The sequence below is a fragment of the Nuphar pumila genome, chromosome 12 (genome assembly GCF_984573655.1).
Source record: "Nuphar pumila chromosome 12, dmNupPumi1.hap1.1, whole genome shotgun sequence".
NCBI lineage: Eukaryota > Viridiplantae > Streptophyta > Magnoliopsida > Nymphaeales > Nymphaeaceae > Nuphar > Nuphar pumila.
In genome coordinates this window covers 46,843,928-46,864,425 of record NC_143260.1, presented here as the reverse complement: position 1 = coordinate 46,864,425, position 20,498 = coordinate 46,843,928, and positions in this window count along the sequence as shown.

Sequence of the window (20,498 nt, the reverse complement as noted above, 5' to 3'; positions counted from 1 at the left end):
CGAAATTGAAAGAGTTAAATATAATTTAATACACACACTTTGCAACGAAAAACAACATAGCACAAGTGGTGGGGTTCGTTGCCCCTTTGGTGGAAGACTCTGGTTCAAAACCCCCTGTGCATGGATATCTTTTTGCACAATCGGGTGACGATTTTACCTTGGTGAAAAGGTAAAATCGTGGGGCTTGTAAACCCCTATCTTCTAGCCCATCTCCTACAAAAAACGTGTGGGAGTTGGCTGCTTTTTTTCACCTTTTTCCAAAAAAACATGGGAAATCCCACCAAAAAGTGGAGAGGGGTACCACTAAAGCAAAAGATGGAGGAGGTTGGAGAAATTTTTTTTTAAGGAGAAGGGGGACGTTCTCGAAAATGTAAATCACCCACCACTTAACGTGGGTTTTGATAGAGATTTGGGAGTTAAAAAAAAAACAAAAAACAATAACTTCCCCTAAGTAAGGGGAGTTAATGAGGAGGAAACGGCTGGACTCTCTCTCTCTCTCTCTCTCAACGTTTTCCCTCCTATTCTTCTCTTCTACTGTGAAGGTAGACCTCCATTGTTGGGATTGTGTGAACCTCCATTAGCGACATGGTGTGCTGCTTCAATGAAGAAAAGAAGGTGCATTTGTTGCCGTTGTGAGTCTTCAAAGTGGTAAGGGGCATTATTTTCGTATGTACGTGATCAATGCCTAGTGGTACTAGTATGTGCATCATTGTTTTTTTTCAGCACAAACAGGGAAAAATATACCTACCATGGTGGTCACGAGCCTCAACCAGGGCCATGGAGGATATAGGTTCTAGTTTGGTTGTGCGGTTGGTTGAGAGTCCAATAAATAGTTGATTTAGTTGGTAAGCATGGACAGATGTAGCGGACTCAGATTACAAAAAAAAAAATGTAGCATAATGCACACCTTTGCAAGTAACAGATTGGAAGATGAACCATTTCCAACGTCAACCACATGGCATGCATGGTTGACAATGAGCGTGGTTTACTTGTGAATAGTCAATGATTGTTTACTCTTTCTTATTACTCAGTTAATGTATTAGATGTATTCATGGAGGTTACCAGATTACACATGTGTTGAATGCTCAAACAAAAAAATCTGGAAGAGGGACCATGCACAACTCACGATAGTTAGTCTGTTTATCATATATGAATTTGAGACCATCGGTTGGGTATATCAGGCCTGCATAACTTGCTTAAACATGAGAACTTGACAACATAGTTCATGATTTACAAGTACTGTTTTACATGGCTGTAGTATTATCTATTTATATTGTATGCAAATGCATCAACCCGATGCATTCTGAATGTTCGACTGGTTGATAAAAATACGCATATACATTATCTGCATAACCATGATGTAGCTGAAACAAAATTTCTTATAATCTGGTCCTGTAACGTCATGCTCATTCCCTTCTTTTTAGTTATATTTTTCCTTTATAACCTGGACATAGGTAAGTTGGTTTATACTTGAAACGTTAACCCACTGTGCATATACGATTCCAGGGTCATGTGTGGGGAGCTTGTTGAATACACAAACCATATGTACCTACCTATACCATAGTAGTTCAAGGAGAAAAAAATAAACATAAGATAATAGTAAAGTAGGTATGGGTGGGGATGCACTAATTGGGGTCTACACGATCACCACGCCCAGCAAAGACGTTGGGTATTAGTTGCACTGAACATCAAACCTTGCTGGACATTATTAACACAAATATATATATATATATATATATATATATATATAGTGATATTGGTAGGTCGATTATGCCAGCAACGACAAGCCTGATTCTACAAAACTCACAATAGGTTACCTAATGATCAGTCGGTTGAAGAAGTCCAGTTATTGTCAACTAGTTACAGAGCTTATCCGGACCCCATTATCGACTTATCCTAGCCCGATCTGGTGGGTCCGGAGTGTGTGTCGGTGAACCAGGCTAGGGTAGTGACCCATTCCACTGGGCAACATACAATGACCCACTGGTGTTGTTAAACACCATGTGTGTCAGTCTGGGCTGGAGGGCCTCTCGATGATCAAGTGCTTTCTGTAACATCGACAACAAGCTAGCTGCATGGCATTCCTGCTGTCGATGGATAGGTGTTCGACCGAACAAGATGAACAAACTATCAGGTTCAATGGCGGTGGAAACTGCCAGCTTATGACTGAGGTAGCAACCTGTTGATGCCACTTCCGGCTGGAGGTTGGTATTGACGTTGTAACAACCACAAATTTTACACTAAAACTTAAAGAATTATGTGGATTTGGGCCTGGGATCCGTTATTGGATCCAAAAGAAAAATGTGCATATTTGAGTATTTTAGTAATACTATATAAATAAATAAGTAATAATAAATTTTTTTTTAAAACCACTGTTGGACCCAAGTGGATCCAACTCCTGGATCCACTGTTATCCACGCGACCTGGATCCAAACCGCAATCGGATCCGGCATCGCGGGTCGTGGTTCAGACCCGGACCCGACCCACACCCTGTTAAATGAAAAGAGGGGTTAAAAAGGGGGCAACCCGATATGGGTTGCCCGATAAAAAAATTTTGAGAGGGGAAACCCTCTCCCCTGAGATATCGGGTGTTAGGGTTCAGCCGAACCCTAACACATAAGGAGATGGGAGGTGGGGGAGCACACCGCAGCCGCCGGGAGGAGGAGCTCCTTCCTTTTCGGGTGGCCACCCTCCTACAAAGAGGGGACCCCGAACCTCTCTCTCTCAATCCCATTCTCTCTCTCTCTTCTCTCTCTAACCCTCGGATTCCCCTCCCCCGAGCTCGGGCCTGCTGTTTGAAGTCGTGTCAGGAGACGCAACCGACCTCCTCTCGTAGCTGCCACAACAAATTCACCGGAAAATGGTAGGGTTTCTCTAATTTTTCTTCAGGTCGATCATGGATTGGGTGGGGTGTGGGTTGTCCAAAACCCAAATGGGTCGACTTGCAAGGGGGGGGGAATCTCAAATGTTGGGGTTGTCTGTCACCCCAAACCGAAAACCCCAAATTTTTTATTTGGGGGTTTCGGATTTCTATTTTAGGGATCGAGCATGTGTGTGGGGGGTTTCAGATTATTATGAAAAACAAAAAAATAATAAAATAGATAAAAATAAAGAGGGGACTGTTCGTGTTTCACAGTTTCGTAAAGAGATGACTTTAGAAGTAGCAGTGGATAAACCCAAATTTGGAGGGGTTTCTTCCAGGCTTGTGATGATGCAGGCTGTTTTTTTTAGTAATGTTGTAATACAAGTTAGGCTTATGAAAATCTTGTTTAACAGATCATATTTTCTTATTTTGAAACACATATCATGCTTGTGTTGATTTATGTTGGCCGATTGGTACAGCTGTTGCTTTGTGATTATAAGTTTTCCATGATCAGCCACTTAATATTCTGGTTGTTGCTCAATGTTGATGGTTTAATCTGTAAAGCTATGCTGAACCATCATAGTTTATGATTGTCTGAGGTTGATTACTTTATTCTGTAAAGTTATGTTGAACTTAGCATAGTTTATAATCAGCCTATGTTGATTAAATTATTATGTAAACCTATGTTAAACATAACATAATTTATGTTGACTGATGCTAATGGTTTCATCCTGTAAAATATAGCATGTTTATGCTGGCCGATTGGTACAGTTGTTGCTTTGTGATTATAAGTTTCCATGTTAATTCTGATCACCCACTTGATATTCTTGTTATTGCTCAATGTTGATGGTTTAGTCTGTAAAGTTATGCTGAACTTAGCATAGTTTATAATCAGCCTATGTTGATTAAATTATTATGTAAACCTATGTTAAACATAACATAATTTATGTTGACTGATGCTAATGGTTTCATCCTGTAAAATATAGCATGTTTATGCTGGCCGATTGACACTATTCCATTACGTAAACCCTAACTTGTCTAGGTAAATTTCTGTTAGCCTATTTTTGTCTATGTATTATGTTGGGAGATATGGCATGCTTATGATAACTCATGTTAACTATTGAAGATACTGGTAGTTACCAGGTTTGTTGGAAATTTTCATAGTGAGACCCTACATGATAATAAATTATGCTGAGCATACATAGAAGCTGTTACATATTAGATGTTGATTCAACACATAACTTGGTGTATGCTGCAATCTTTAGACATGTGCCTTGCCTAATGGGCAAGACAGATTGGACTACCCGATACGGGTTAACTACCTAATGAAGGTGTGTGGTCTGGTTCAAGTATATTGGTAAGGAAATTAAATAATAACTTGTGTGCTTGACTGGTTTAAAGGCACCGGAGCACTGTGGGTGGGTTATGCAATTAAAATGACAAATGACTGAGACTGTTCTATACACCTGGGTAGAATGACTAAGGTTGAGAATCCTACTACTATGATAGTAGAAAGAAGTTGGGGAAATGCCCCATACTTCGGGAAATTAACTAAATGAAAAGATTAACCCACTCAGATTCGGGCTTACCTTGGAGAGGGTAAGTGGTACAAAACTCTGGGGACATGTGTTTGGTTTCGAGCGTAAAGCGACTCGTTGGTCCCAGTCCTCAGAGTCGGGGGACCCGGACTACCAATTGTGTCCTAGGCGGTAGTTCCATGTTCTTTTGCAGAAGTTAGGGATGCATCCTGTTTTGGTTTTGGCCTTTGGGAGTTTCTCTCGGTCACTGGCCGCTCCCTTGGGATTTCAGTCACAGTTAGAATGTTCGGGTTAATAAAACAACCTTGAATAATATACCCCCGAACGTTCTCTTCTGTGATGGTTGCCTTGGCCCGTGTGTACCCGCGGGATAAGAAAAGATAAGCATTAACTAGAACAGTTAGGTATCACTGTGTTGGAGTCATTAAAGAGACAATTGCTTACTCTTTCATCATGCTTTATATTCGGTGCTTATGATGAAACAACATCCTAAACTGTGTATATATTAGTTAATTGAATTCATATTAAGGATGTTATTCATGTTAGTGTAAGTTCTACTTTAATTGCTTAATACCTTGCTTAATTGTTGTAGTTGCATAAAATGCTTTTTTTGCTTAAGTATAACTGTTACATAATCTACCTTTCTATTCAGATTTATGTCTATTATTGTTATTGCATCGAATTCCTTATGTGTTTATGTTTAGACTGAAATTCAAACACGGCACCCACATCACACTTGACACATGATCTACTTGCAAGAATAATTACAGTTTTCTTACTTAGACGTGGTAGTCTAATTCCTATAATTTCTATTATTTTCAGGAGAAGAGTAGTTCTATGAGCGATGCGGGATGAGGCGCTGACCAAGATTAGATCTATTTGTTCCCTGGCGGTTCTGCTTTCTTTCAGATTGAGATTTTTGTTTTGAGACTCACAATGTGAAAACTCTGATGTTGGATTTTATTATTATTGAAGTGGAAATAAATGGTGTGGTTTGCTTTTACCTTCCTGTATCGTTCTGAAATGCTTAACCCGGGAATTATTAGTTGTTTCCGCTTTTAAAAAAAAAATCCTTAAAAATTTGGGTTAAATTTCGGGGCGTTACAGTTATGGTATCAGAGCCTGGGAACAATAAATCAAAGTTCACGGTCATGCCACATCCTGAGATTGCTCTGTGAGTATATTTTATTTATTTTACTTTAGTAGTCATGATAATTACATTGTTTCTCCTATATAAGTATAAATATATACCTGTAATGATTTTTGAAACACTATAATGCAAAGATAGTAAACTGTGTGTATTGAAATGGTTATTAGATGTACCGTCGATCCCAAGCTAGTTCGAGCACGATAAATGAATGGCAGGACCAAAGGGGTTTCGTGATGGAAACTCTCGGTAATCTGGCTCAGACAATGGACACCCAAATGCGCCACCAGGCGGAGTTAGCCGCAACCATAAGTGAAAGGCATAACACGAGCACAATCACGTATGAGAAGTTCTTGAAGTTGAACCCGCCTACTTTCTCAGGCAAGGCCGATCCTGAACTAGCCGAGAGTTGGATTGCAGAGACAGAACGAGCTTTTCGGGTTTTGTCTGTTCCCGATGATAAGCAAACGGACTTCGGCACCTACCGCTTGACGGAAGATGCACAGAAGTGGTGGGACACCACCCAAACCATCCACTTTGCCGGGGTGGATACTATTCCATGGGAAGATTTCAAGCAGACATTTTTAGAGACATATTTTCCCCAGTACGCTCGTGATCAGAAGCATCAGGAGTTCTTGGAGCTTACTCAAGGAAACATGAATTTGGTGGAATACACTACCAAATTTCGGACCTTGGAGCGTTATTGCCCAAATTTGTTCTCGAATGATAAAGCCAGTGCAACTAGGTATGTGCGCGGACTTAAGGACGGATTACGACCATGAGTGATGATAAATCTGCCGTCGACTCTCGCACAAGCCATTGAAGTGGCTACTATGTTGAATGAAGAATGGGAGCGATCCAGGAAGAGTCAAAAGGACACACCGGGAAAACGGGGAGCCGGTCCGCCGCAGCACCACGGTGGCAAGAAGTACCAGCCACCTTACAAGAAGCAAAAGTACAATGGTGGAAATCGTCCTCCGCAACAACAAGGACAAAATCGGGTGTGCCAGAAGTGCAACCGGTCCCACTACGGACAACCTTGCCCCAGAGACACCGGAGCATGTCTCTACTGTGGAAAGATGGGTCATTATGCCCGTCAGTGCCACAAGAAGATGGCGGATATGTAGAAACATAATGCCGAAGGAGGGCAGCAGCATCAACCATCTCAGCCGCAGCAAACACCATAGCAAAATGCACAGAAGAGGGTGCCTGGACGAGTATATGCCACCACTGCGGAGGAGTTGGAGAAAGAAAATCTGGTACAAGGTACGGTATTTGTCAATGGTTGTGCTGCACTTGTTCTATTTGACTGTGGTGCTACACATTCGTTCATATCCGTAGAGTTTGCAAAATTACTTGGTGCACATACTGAATCTCTAAAACATGAATTATATGTGTACAATCCGATAGGATATAATTCGATATGTGTAAACTACATCCCTGATGTCATAATTGTACTTGAAGGGCAAAGCTTACCTGCTGACCTCATCTTGCTCGATATGACTGAATATGATGTCATATTGGGAATGGATTGGTTATATGAACATTATGCCAATGTTCTTTGTCGCCAAGGGAAAGTGGTTTTGTCCCGACCAGGATTGCCAAAGGTTGAGTTTCGGCTCTCTAGACCTGCGGTGAAGGGTCGAATTGTATTGATATTAAAGGTTCAGAAGTATATGCGACAGAGGTGCCGAGCATTCCTCGTAAATGTATTCTCCTGCGAGTCGAAGGTCACACCATTAGAAGAACTTGAAGTGGTTCGTGAATTCCCAGAAGTGTTTCCGGATGAGTTGCCTGGACTACCTCCACAGCGTGAGGTGGATTTTCATATCGAGTTGGTGCCTGGGACGGCACCGATCTCGAAAGCACCTTATTGTATGGCTCCAGTAGAGTTGGAGGAGCTGAAGAAACAACTCCAAGAGTTGATGGAACAAGGTTTCATTAGACCAAGTGTGTCACCATGGGGAGCACCAGTTCTTTTTGTAAAGAAGAAAGATGGTTCTATGAGGTTGTGTATAGACTATCGGATGTTGAATCAAGCAACAGTAAAAAATAAGTATCCCCTACCTCGCATTGAAGACTTGTTCGACCAATTGCAAAGGGCTAAGGTGTTTTCAAAAATCGATCTTAGATCTGGGTATCACCAACTTCGGATCAAGGACGAGGATATTCCTAAGACGGCCTTTAGAACAAGGTACGGTCACTACGAGTTTGTAGTTATGCCATTCGGACTGACAAATGCTCCCGCCGCTTTCATGGATTTGATGAATCGGGTATTCAGAGCGTACTTGAATACTTTTGTAATTGTTTTTATTGATGATATACTTATATACTCTGAAAGTATAGAACAACATCGTAAACATTTGAGGATCGTATTGGGGACTCTCAAGGAACACCAGTTGTTCGCCAAATTCTCCAAATGCGAATTCTGGCTCGAGAAGGTCATGTTCTTGGGTCATGTCATATCGCGAGATGGAGTCGCTGTGGACCCGGCTAAAGTTGAAGCTGTATTAAATTGGGGTCAACCGAAGAATATCAGCGATATCAGGAGTTTTTCTAGGATTAGCAGGCTATTATAGAAGATTCATTCAGGACTTTTCACGGATTGCTATGCCCATGACCAAGCTCCTGAGGAAAGGAATTAAGTTCGAATGGACAGATAAGTGCGAGGAGAGTTTCCAAATTTTAAAGAAGAAGCTTACCACCGCACCAGTGTTGGCTTTACCTTCAGGACATGGTGGTTTTGTAGTCTACTCAGACGCATCAGGTACTGGGTTGGGATGTGTTTTAATGCAAAATGGTAAGGTGATAGCATATGCCTCTCGCCAATTAAAGATTCATGAACGAAACTATCCAACTCATGATCTCGAATTGGCAGTCGTAGTGTTCGCTTTGAAAATATGGCGACATTATCTGTATGGGGAACAATTCGAGGTATTTACTGATCACAAAAGTCTCAAGTACCTGTTTTCCCAGAAAGAGTTGAATATGCGACAACGACGATGGTTGGAGTTTATAAAGGATTACGATTTTACTATTTCCTATCACCCAGGAAAGGCAAATGTGGTAGCTGACTCTCTCAGTTGCAAAGCTGGTTGCAGTTTGTCCAGTCTGTTGACAAAAGGGTGGAATTTGGTGGAGGAATTCATTGATTGGAAATCGTTCGCAGATGTCGGGGGAAGTATCAAGTTATCTAATTTATCTGCCCATCCAGAGATCCTTACAAAGATTATTGAAGGTCAGAAAGAGGATCCCCAGTATGAGAAACTGAAGTCACTAGCCCAACAAGAAAATTCACACTTCTCACTCAAGGAAGATGGCAGTATCTGGATGAAAAAGCGACTTTGGGTCCCTAGTGACCCCAAATTGAAAGAAGAACTATTGGGAGAAGCACATAAGTCCAAGTACACCATACACCCAGGGGGCACAAAAATGTTTAAAGATTTACAACGAGGGTATTGGTGGAATGGAATGAAGCGTGAGGTCGCAAGTTATGTCTCGAAGTGTTTGACTTGTCAGCAAGTCAAGGTGGAACATTAGAAGCCTGGCGGAATGATGCAGCAAATGGAGATTCCACAGTGGAAATGGGAAGAAATTACCATGGATTTCGTGGTGGGTTTGCCCAAAACACGGAAACAACATGACGCTATATGGGTAATAGTGGATCGATTGACCAAATCGGCTCACTTTCTACCCATACGAATAAATCAATCCCTCGAGAGCTTAGCAGACTTATACATCAGAGAGGTTGTTCGACTGCATGGAGTACGAGTTTTTATTATCTCAGATTGAGATCCTTGATTTACTTCTCGGTTTTGGGGTCAGTTGCAACAGGCCTTGGGTACGAAACTGAAGCTGAGTACTGCTTTTCATCCCCAGACTGACGGACAATCAGAGAGGACTATCCAGACATTAGAAGATATGCTGCGAGCATGTATGCTGGATTGGAAAGGTGAGTGGGACAAGCATGTTGTTTTAGCCGAATATGCCTACAATAATAGTTACCGTGCGAGTATCGGCATGGCTTCTTTCGAAGCTCTGTACGGAAGACCCTGTAGATCGCCGGTGTATTGGGATGAAATTGGAGAACGGTCGATAGAATCACCAATCGTGTTACAACATTACACCCAACAGATCAAGATGATAAGAGATAGACTGCTCACAGCCCAGAGTCGACAAAAGAGTTATGCAGATCAAAGGCGCAGGGAACTCACTTTTGATGTGGGGGATAGGGTCTTTGTGAAAGTATCACCCACCAAAAGTGTGTTTCGTTTTGGTAAGAAAGGAAAATTGAGTCCCAGATATGTCGGACCTTTTGAGATTTTGGAACGAGTTGGAGAAACAGCCTATCGTATAGCCCTACCTCCTCAGTATGCTCAGATACATAACGTATTCCATGTATCTATGTTAAGAAAATATCTTCAAGATCCGTTGCATGTCATCCAATATGAGGACGTAGATATAAGGGAAGACCTAACAATGGAAGAAAAACCAGTGGAGATATTGGAACGAAGTGAGCGAGTCTTGAGATCAAAGACCATTCCTCTCGTTAAGGTGAGATGGCAACACCATGGCATCGATGAAAGCACGTGGGAACCAGAGGCTAAAATGCGAGAAAAATACCCCAAGTTGTTCGAGTAAACACCGACAAGTAAATTTCGAGGACGAAATTTTTTTAGGAGGAAAGGATGTAACAACCACAAATTTTACACTAAAACTTAAAGAATTATGTGGATTTGGGCCTGGGATCCGTTATTGGATCCAAAAGAAAAATGTGCATATTTGAGTATTTTAGTAATACTATATAAATAAATAAGTAATAATAAATTTTTTTTTTAAAACCACTGTTGGACCCAAGTGGATCCAACTCCTGGATCCACTGCTATCCACGCGACCCGGATCCAAACCGCAATCGGATCCGGCATCGCGGGTCGTGGTTCAGACCCGGACCCGACCCACACCCTGTTAAATGAAAAGAGGGGTTAAAAAGGGGGCACCCCGATATGGGTTGCCCGATAAAAAAAATTTGAGAGGGGAAACCCTCTCCCCTGAGATATCGGGTGTTAGGGTTCAGCCGAACCCTAACACATAAGGAGAAGGGAGGTGGGGGAGCACACCGCAGCCGCCGGGAGGAGGAGCTTCTTCCTTTTCGGGTGGCCACCCTCCTACAAAGAGGGGACCCCGAACCTCTCTCTCTCAATCCCATTCTCTCTCTCTCACTCTCTTCTCTCTCTAACCCTCGGATTCCTCTCCCCCAAGCTCGGGCCTGCTGTTTGAAGCCGTGTCAGGAGACGCAACCGACCTCCTCTCGTAGCTGCCGCAACAAATTCACCGGAAAATGGTAGGGTTTCTCTAATTTTTCTTCAGGTCGATCATGGATTGGGTGGGGTGTGGGTTGTCCAAAACCCAAATGGGTCGACTTGCAGGGGGGGGGGGGGGAAATCTCAAATGTTGGGGTTGTCTATCACCCCAAACCGAAAATCCCAAATTTTTTATTTGGGGGTTTCGGATTTCTATTTTAGGGATCGAGCATGTGTGTGGGGGGTTTCAGATTATTATGAAAAACAAAAAAATAATAAAATAGATAAAAATAAAGAGGGGACTGTCCGTGTTTCACAGTTTCGTAAAGAGATGACTTTAGAAGTAGCAGTGGATAAACCCAAATTTGGAGGGGTTTCTTCAAGGCTTGTGATGATGCAGGCTTTTTTTTTTAGTAATGTTGTAATACAAGTTAGGCTTATGAAAATCTTGTTTAACAGATCATATTTTCTTATTCTGAAACACATATCATGCTTGTGTTGATTTGTGTTGGCCGATTGGTACAGCTGTTGCTTTGTGATTATAAGTTTTCCATGATCAGCCACTTAATATTCTGGTTGTTGCTCAATGTTGATGGTTTAGTCTGTAAAGCTATGTTGAACCATCATAGTTTATGATTGTCTGAGGTTGATTACTTTATTCTGTAAAGTTATGTTGAACTTAGCATAGTTTATAATCAGCCTATGTTGATTAAATTATTATGTAAACCTATGTTAAACATAACATAATTTATGTTGACTGATGCTAATGGTTTCATCCTGTAAAATATAGCATGTTTATGCTGGCCGATTGGTACAGTTGTTGCTTTGTGATTATAAGTTTCCATGTTAATTCTGATCACCCACTTGATATTCTTGTTATTGCTCAATGTTGATGGTTTAGTCTGTAAAGTTATGCTGAACTTAGCATAGTTTATAATCAGCCTATGTTGATTAAATTATTATGTAAACCTATGTTAAACATAACATAATTTATGTTGACTGATGCTAATGGTTTCATCCTGTAAAATATAGCATGTTTATGCTGGCCGATTGACACTATTCCATTACGTAAACCCTAACTTGTCTAGGTAAATTTCTGTTAGCCTATTTTTGTCTATGTATTATGTTGGGAGATATGGCATGCTTATGATAACTCATGTTAACTATTGAAGATACTGGTAGTTACCAGGTTTGTTGGAAATTTTCATAGTGAGACCCTACATGATAATAAATTATGCTGAGCATACATAGAAGTTGTTACATATTAGATGTTGATTCAACACATAACTTGGTGTATGCTGCAATCTTTAGACATGTGCCTTGCCTAATGGGCAAGACAGATTGGACTACCCGATACGGGTTAACTACCTAATGAAGGTGTGTGGTCTGGTTCAAGTATATTGGTAAGGAAATTAAATAATAACTTGTGTGCTTGACTGGTTTAAAGGCACCGGAGCACTGTGGGTGGGTTATGCAATTAAAATGACAAATGACTGAGACTGTTCTATACACCTGGGTAGAATGACTAAGGTTGAGAATCCTACTACTATGATAGTAGAAAGAAGTTGGGGAAATGCCCCATACTTCGGGAAATTAACTAAATGAAAAGATTAACCCACTCAGATTCGGGCTTACCTTGGAGAGGGTAAGTGGTACAAAACTCTGGGGACATGTGTTTGGTTTCGAGCGTAAAGCGACTCGTTGGTCCCAGTCCTCAGAGTCGGGGGACCCGGACTACCAATTGTGTCCTAGGCGGTAGTTCCATGTTCTTCTGCAGAAGTTAGGGATGCATCCTGTTTTGGTTTTGGCCTTTGGGAGTTTCTCTCGGTCACTGGCCGCTCCTTTGGGATTCCAGTCACAGTTAGATTGTTCGGGTTAATAAAACAACCTTGAATAATATACCCCCGAACGTTCTCTTCTGTGATGGTTGCCTTGGCCCGTGTGTACCCGCGGGATAAGAAAAGATAAACATTAACTAGAACAGTTATGTATCACTATGTTGGAGACATTAAAGAGAAAATTGCTTACTCTTTCATCATGCTTTATATTCGGTGCTTATGATGAAACGACATCCTAAACTGTGTATATATTAGTTAATTGAATTCATATTAAGGATGTTATTCATGTTAGTGTAAGTTCTGCTTTAATTGCTTAATACCTTGCTTAATTGTTGTAGTTGCATAAAATGCTTTTTGTGCTTAAGTATAATTGTTACATAATCTACCTTTCTATTCAGATTTATGTCTATTATTGCTATTGCATCAAATTTCTTATGTGTTTATGTTTAGACTGAAATTCAAACACGGCACCCACATCACACTTGACACATGATCTACTTGCAAGAATAATTACAGTTTTCCTACTTAGACGTGGTAGTCTAATTCCTATAATTTCTATTATTTTCAGGAGAAGAGTAGTTCTATGAGCGATGCGGGATGAGGCGCTGACCAAGATTTGATCTATTTGTTCCCTGGCGGTTCTGCTTTCTTTCAGATTGAGATTTTTGTTTTGAGACTCACAATGTGAAAACTCTGATGTTGGATTTTATTATTATTGAAGTGAAAATAAATGGTGTGGTTTGCTTTTACCTTCTTGTATCGTTCTGAAATGCTTAACCCGGGAATTATTAGTTGTTTCCGCTTTAAAAAAAAAAATCCTTAAAAATTTGGGTTAAATTTCGGGGCGTTACAGACGTCATAACCCGGTTCGGGACTGCCATAATGAGCAGAACCCTATGCTTGGCTTTGTGTAGGGGTCGACTTGACCTTAGCATAGTTTTGATCACTTTGTGGCTGTAATATATATATATATATATATATATATATATATGGATTGACCCTACGGTGAGCATGCTTCTGAGCTGTGGTTAGGTAAGTCACCGCCTTGGTTGATTCATGCCAACCATGTCACGTGGATGGCATAGTGCGGGTGCGTATACCATAGTTCAAGACAGAAAATGTAAAGGAGGGCTCTGAGTCGAGCCAAATTCAGGAAGGTTCACTCCTTGGTGGTGCATATGTCACCTTGACTATAAAATGTGTTAACCCTGTGACGGGTTCGGGATTTTGGAAATCCTCTATGGTGCGAAGGCTCGCACTGGAAAAATATTGAAAAAAAAAATGTATGCATAATCATAAAGGTTGCGAGATTCTGGGTATACCTAAAAGACGGTATATGTTACCAGACTCTCCAGGTTCTGGGTATACCTGAGGGACGGTATATGTTACCGGACCCCTAGTCGTGTGATAGTTCGCACATGATTATAAAGAAATGGACAAATAAACCATAAAAATAAAACCTTTGAGATTCTGGGTATACCTGAAAGACGGTATATGTTACCGAATTCTCCGGGCTCTGGGTATACCTGAAAGATGGTATATGTTACTGGACCCATGGTCTACCTTGGAGAGGGTAGGTGGTACAAGCTTCGTGGACGTTCTTGTTTTCGTGAGAGCTAGGCGTCTCACAGGGTCCCGAGTCCACGAAGATAGGGGACCAGGACTACCAATGTATTCTAGGTGGTAGATCCAAGTCTTCTGCAGAAGTATTCAAGATGCATCCTAATTTCTTGTTTTAGCCACTGGGGAGTTCTCTCTCAGTCATGGACCGTCCCCTTTGGATATCTGTATGGCTAGTCATATGGGTTATTAAATAATAGACCCCCATATGGTCTCGGTCTGCTACGAGGTCTATGCCTGTGCGTACCCATAGGGTAAGAGTAAGATAAACATTAAATCATTGAACTTGACAGGAAACTTATTCTTGAATAATTGTGAACTGTTGTTATGACAATTGTAGAAGTTGTAAAATTACACCTTATGCTTGTATGAATAAATGTACCTTTAGTCCAGTTATCGCTCATACTGTATCCTGAAGTAGAAAGCATGTTTATTTTCTTGGAATAATGCAAATTACCTGCTAGCTGTAATTTTAGATATCTGCACATATTTGTACACAGAACACTAAGCACCACATATAAATATAATGCTTCTTACGCAGACAGGGGAGTCTGACCCTTCTGCTTTAAATGTTTTTTAGGTAGCAACTAATCGGAGCATCGGGGTGTCGTTATGGATATAGCCAAGAGATCTCATTTAATTCAGTATTTTATGTTTGAACTCTGATTAGTAGATTTACATTTCTGTTATGAGATGTAATTAATGACATTAATGCTTTAATTAATGAATGATATGCTTTTAGTATTTCTCTGTTTTTACCCCATAATGCACCCAACTCTTGTTTTCACACTTTCACTATAAAAAAAATATTTACTCCAAAATTTTTACAATAAAAAGTTGGGGCGTTACATCTTTGGTATCAGAGCGGGAATGAAAAACATGAGATCTTGGCTCTTCCAGCGACCGCGATGACTCTGTAAGTTTGTAGGAATGTTGTTTTTGTAATATAGAGATAAAAACATATGAGGATGTACGATTATTTCACAAACTTATAGCTAAGGTTATAATGAATTTTAATTGCTCAAATAGATGGCTTGGGCAAACCGCTGCAACGATAATGCAACAGATGGGCAACAATTTACACCACGTTGCCCACGAGAAGAGTACAAACGGTGGGACTATGTCCTACAAGAAATTCATGGACATGGATCCTCTTGCTTTCTCCGGAAAGACGGATCCAGAAGCCACTGAGAGTTGGATCTGGGAGATTGAACGCATCTTTCGTGTACTAGAGGTGCTCGAGGAGCGTCGGGTGGACTTTGGGACTTATTGTCTTACGGACCACACCGAAAGATGGTGGGAAACTACCAGAGCAGTCAAGTTCCAAGATGATCCTGTATCTTGGAAGGAGTTCGTAGGGGTCTTCAACGCCACCTACTTTCTGAAGCACGATAGGGCAAAGAAGATGCAAGAGTTCTTGGACCTGCAGCAGAGTGAGATGTCCCTGGTAGACTACATCACTAAGTTCCATAGTTTGGAACGCTATTGTCCGAACGTGTACACATCAGATGAGGATCGGGCAATGAAGTTTGCTCGAGGCTTGAAGACGGGCCTGAAGAACCGTCTATACACTCGAGGGCACAGGAACCTCGAAGAGGCTATTCATGTAACAGATCATTTCTCTTCATGATATAAGTTGCATAAAAATTTATATGGTACTGTTAACCATTATTTAGTAATGGATTATTCCTTTTTGTCCCAGACACACAGGTGGCGACTCTCCTTGATGATGACTGGAAGGAGGGACAAAGGTCGCAGAAGAACAAAATCGGGGTTTAAAAACCCGAATTCAAGAAGAAGTTTTGTGGGAGGCGATTCCACCCTCAGAACAAGAAGCCACAACACGAGAATGGCACTAAACCTAAGCCAGAACAAAATCAAAGGTGTCAGAAGTGCAACCGCTTCCACCCCAGACAGCAGTGTCCCCGTGAAACAGGAGGTTGTCTCTACTGTGGAAAGATGGGGCATTACATCAAGGAGTGTCAGAAGAAGCAGGCTGACGATGCACGATGCGACACTGGAGGACAATAGCCTCAACAGCACCGTGCACCGCCACCACAGCCACAAGCGGCCTCACAACGCGTAGCGGGATGCGTGTATGCCACCACAGCTGATCAACTAGAGAAGGGGGACCTTGTGCAAGGTACCGTGCTTGTTTCGGGTCAAGCTGCCCTTGCCTTATTTGATTATGGAGCTTCACATTCCTTTATATCTGTTAATTTTGCAAAACAACTTAGTAATCCCACATAATCACTGAATCATGAATTAGTAGTATACAACCTCATAGGGCTCAATGAAATCTGTGTGAACTATATGCCAGAGGTAGAGATCATATTAGGGAATCACAACCTACCTGCTAATTTAGTATTACTCGATATGACCGAGTATGACATCATATTAGGCATGGACTGGCTGTTTGAACATTACGCCAGGATCCTCTGTAGAGAAGGAAAGGTTATTCTATCTTGACCAAGTATGCCAGAGGTTGTATTTCATCTGGCAAGACCAGGTATTAAAAAAAGGGTTGTTTTGACCCTCAAGGCCCAGAAGTATCTCCGTCGAGGAGACATGGCTTTCCTGGTTAGTATGATCGGAGGTGAAACAAAACTAACTCTGCTTGAGGATTTGGAAATTGTCCGCAATTTTGCCGACGTATTTCCAGAGGAACTTCCTAGACTTCCTCCTTAGCGAGAAGTCGAGTTCGGGATCGAACTAATGCCGGATACAAAGCCAATATCAAAAGCACCTTATTGGATGACACCAGCAGAGTTAGAAGAATTGAAGAAGCAGTTGCAGGAGTTGATGGAGCGTGATTTTGTACGACCAAGCACGTCTCCGTGGGGAGCGTCGGTCTTGTTTGTGAAAAAGAAGGATGGGTCTATAAGACTATGCATAGACTATAGAATGTTGAACCAAGCAACTGTGAAGAACAAATATCCTCTACCACGTATTGAGGACCTATTTGATCAACTGAAAAGAGCAAAGGTCTTTTCTAAAATTGATTTGAGGTCAGGTTATCACCAGTTGAGAATAAAAGATAAAGATATCCCAAAATCAGCATTTCGAACCAGATATGGGCATTTTGAGTTTATGGTGATGCCATTTGGACTCACTAATGCCCCAGCGGCGTTCATGGACCTGATGAATAGGGTATTTAGGCCATACTTGGACTCTTTTGTCATCATCTTCATTGATGATATACTGATATACTCAGAAAATGCAGAGGAACACAAAGAACATTTGTAAATCATTTTGGAAACCCTCCGTACACATCAGTTATATGCCAAGTTCTTGAAATGCAAATTTTGGCTTGAAGAAGTCATGTTCCTTGGGCATGTGATCTCGAAGGATGGAGTTTTAGTAGATCCTGTCAAGGTTGAAGCTGTGATGAATTGGTCACAACCAAAGAATGTCAGTGAAATCCGAAGCTTCCTAGGATTAGCTGGCTACTATAGGCGATTCATTCAAGACTTCTCTCGAATCGCTATGCCAATGACAAAGCTTCTACAAAAAGGGGTAAAGTTCGAATGGAATGAGAAGAGTGAAGAAAGCTTTCAAACTCTTAAAGCTAAACTTACCACAGCTCCGGTGTTAGCCTTACCGTCTGGAAGCGGAGGATTTGTGGTGTACACGGACGCTTCTGGTACTAAACTTGGGTGTGTACTGATACAGCACGATAAGGTCATTGCCTATGCATCACGACAACTGAAGATTCATGAGAGGAATTACCCCACTCACTGTTATCGTCGCAAATTTTTTTCCTTCCCTGCGGGAGAGAGGGGAAACGATCCTGCGAGTCAAACTTGATCAGAGTTTGAAAATTGTTTTGAAATACTTGCCTCCGTTTTTAAAATAGCGAGAAAATTTTGAAGAATGGGACTCGACCTGTCGGTACGAGGTTCGATCGTTTCTAGCGCCTTTACTAGGGATAATCAAACCAAGACCAAATGTGTGCTTGACTTAGCTAAATTAACAAAATCATATTCTATCCTAAATGCATAGAGAATTCAGGCATGTGCTATGAAACTTTGTAAAATATAGGTTGGAAAGTAAGATGAATGCTTAGAAAATACTCTGGAGTTGGAAATATTTCTAAAGCAATAGATGGAAATCAACTTCTCAGAAAAACTCTGATAAAAGGGTTTGAAAATCATAAGAAAATTTCTGAGGATGTGAGAAAATCCTGGGAAAATGGAAAGAATTCTTGAGGAAAGGTAAACATCGAAAGAAAAGATGTTTGTTAAGAAAATTCCAGCTTTTGAAAAATTTCTTTGGAAAATGATTGAAAATTCATAGGAACACTCTTTGGAGAAGGAAAATCAAAACTCAGGAAATTGAAATTCTGAAAATCTTAGCCTTGAAATATTTTAAAATCGATTTTGAGTTTTTGAGATTGATGAAAAACTCCTTTTGAATAATTGAAAATGAATTTTAAGAAAATAATATTTTCCAAGAAAATCGCAAGAAACATAACTTGAGAAAATCTGACTTTGAAAATTTTCAGAGTCTCTTGAAGAATTGATTTCCTTAGAATGAAGTTTTCTTGAGAAAAGTGTGAAAATGCAGGTAATTTCATGATGCAAATGATTTGAATGGATGAATGCACTTTGATAAAGATATCCAGAAAAATTTTCTGAGGAATTTGTTGGAAAAATGTGTATTAAACCAAATTAAACTCTTCACATATTTCGACTGTGGCCGTGAACATGTTTAGAATTTAATTGATTTAATTTACAATATTTTGTAAAATTGAAAATATAATGTGCATTTTGAAGATAGCCTAAGAGTGTAGGCTCGGTATGACTAGTAGAAAGATGTTGAATCTGGGTCTCGTCCTTATTCCGACTAGGGCCGTAAATATGGACAGCACTGAGTTCATCAACTCCCTAAGAGTTGGTGAACGTGCCATTCGTGTTCATACACAGTGATTTTCTAAATAAAATGCATGAATCACATAATCAGGATATTGTAGAAATTCAAACTGTATGATATGCACCCTAATCTAAGCGGAAAAGTAAATATTATTCCAAATTTACATTTGATTGTTACATTGCTGACATAAAACAAAATGAGAAAAAGAGAATCAAGAGAATTGGCGTCTTCTAGGCTTTCCTGCAAATGAGAATTGATACAAGAAGTACAATATACACAGAAGGGATTGAAGGTCTCATACTAATGCCAATGAGTCACTGATTATGCTTGGATTGCAATGGAAATGCACCATTTAAGGAAAATGTGATGTCTAGAATATGAACATAATGCACATGAGAATATCTAAATGCCATACTTAAACTAATTGGGGGAATATATGCATATATGTGTCTAAATGCTTGGGTAAAACAAAATGTACATGAGGGTATATGTATATATATATATATATATATATATATATATTCTCATAATTGAAAATGCATATAATAATCAAATTTGTACATTTTTATATACAAAAGCAGTATACAAATAATGGGTGTAATACATAGGAGTACATATGACTAGAAGTATGTAGGTATGCACAAGGGAAAATATGATGCAATATGACCATATGATTTGGCAGAGGAATATGTATTGCCAATAATGGGTGTGCCAAAGAAAAGGGGGTAGATAATGATATTAATAGGCTGGACGGCAAGAATAAGATTGCAAAATATGCTAAGCTAGTGATATGCTGTAATTCATCGTGTTGTGTAATATGCCCCTATTCAGTAAGTTGAGGATGTATACATGCATTTTGCAGGGGAAGATCTCACAAGTGAGTCAAGGACATAATGTCCTTTCAACATAGCATATTCCACTGTGCGACTAAATAAAGAATTTAAGGTTAACTAAAAAATAAATAAATAAATAAATAAATAAAAAATAAATGAACCACAACTCTCTGTACCCTGCTATCGATTTGATTTCAGTCATTCGAGCGGGCTGAGACAGATCGATAACTTGAGATGGGAGGAAAATCGGCTACAGTGAATGGTACCATGAAGTTGAAATGAGAGGACATTATACAATAAAGGTGGAGTGCAAGGATGGACTTGAGATCAATGTTAAACTGTTATATGGTGAGTAAACATATGCTCATATACAGCTTAATGACGTAGCATGAGTGACAATGGGCTTAAACCACGTATGTGACAATGGACACAATGCACAATAGAACAGCCTGTTGGTGTGAAAGGATTGAAAAGAAGACCTAAATAT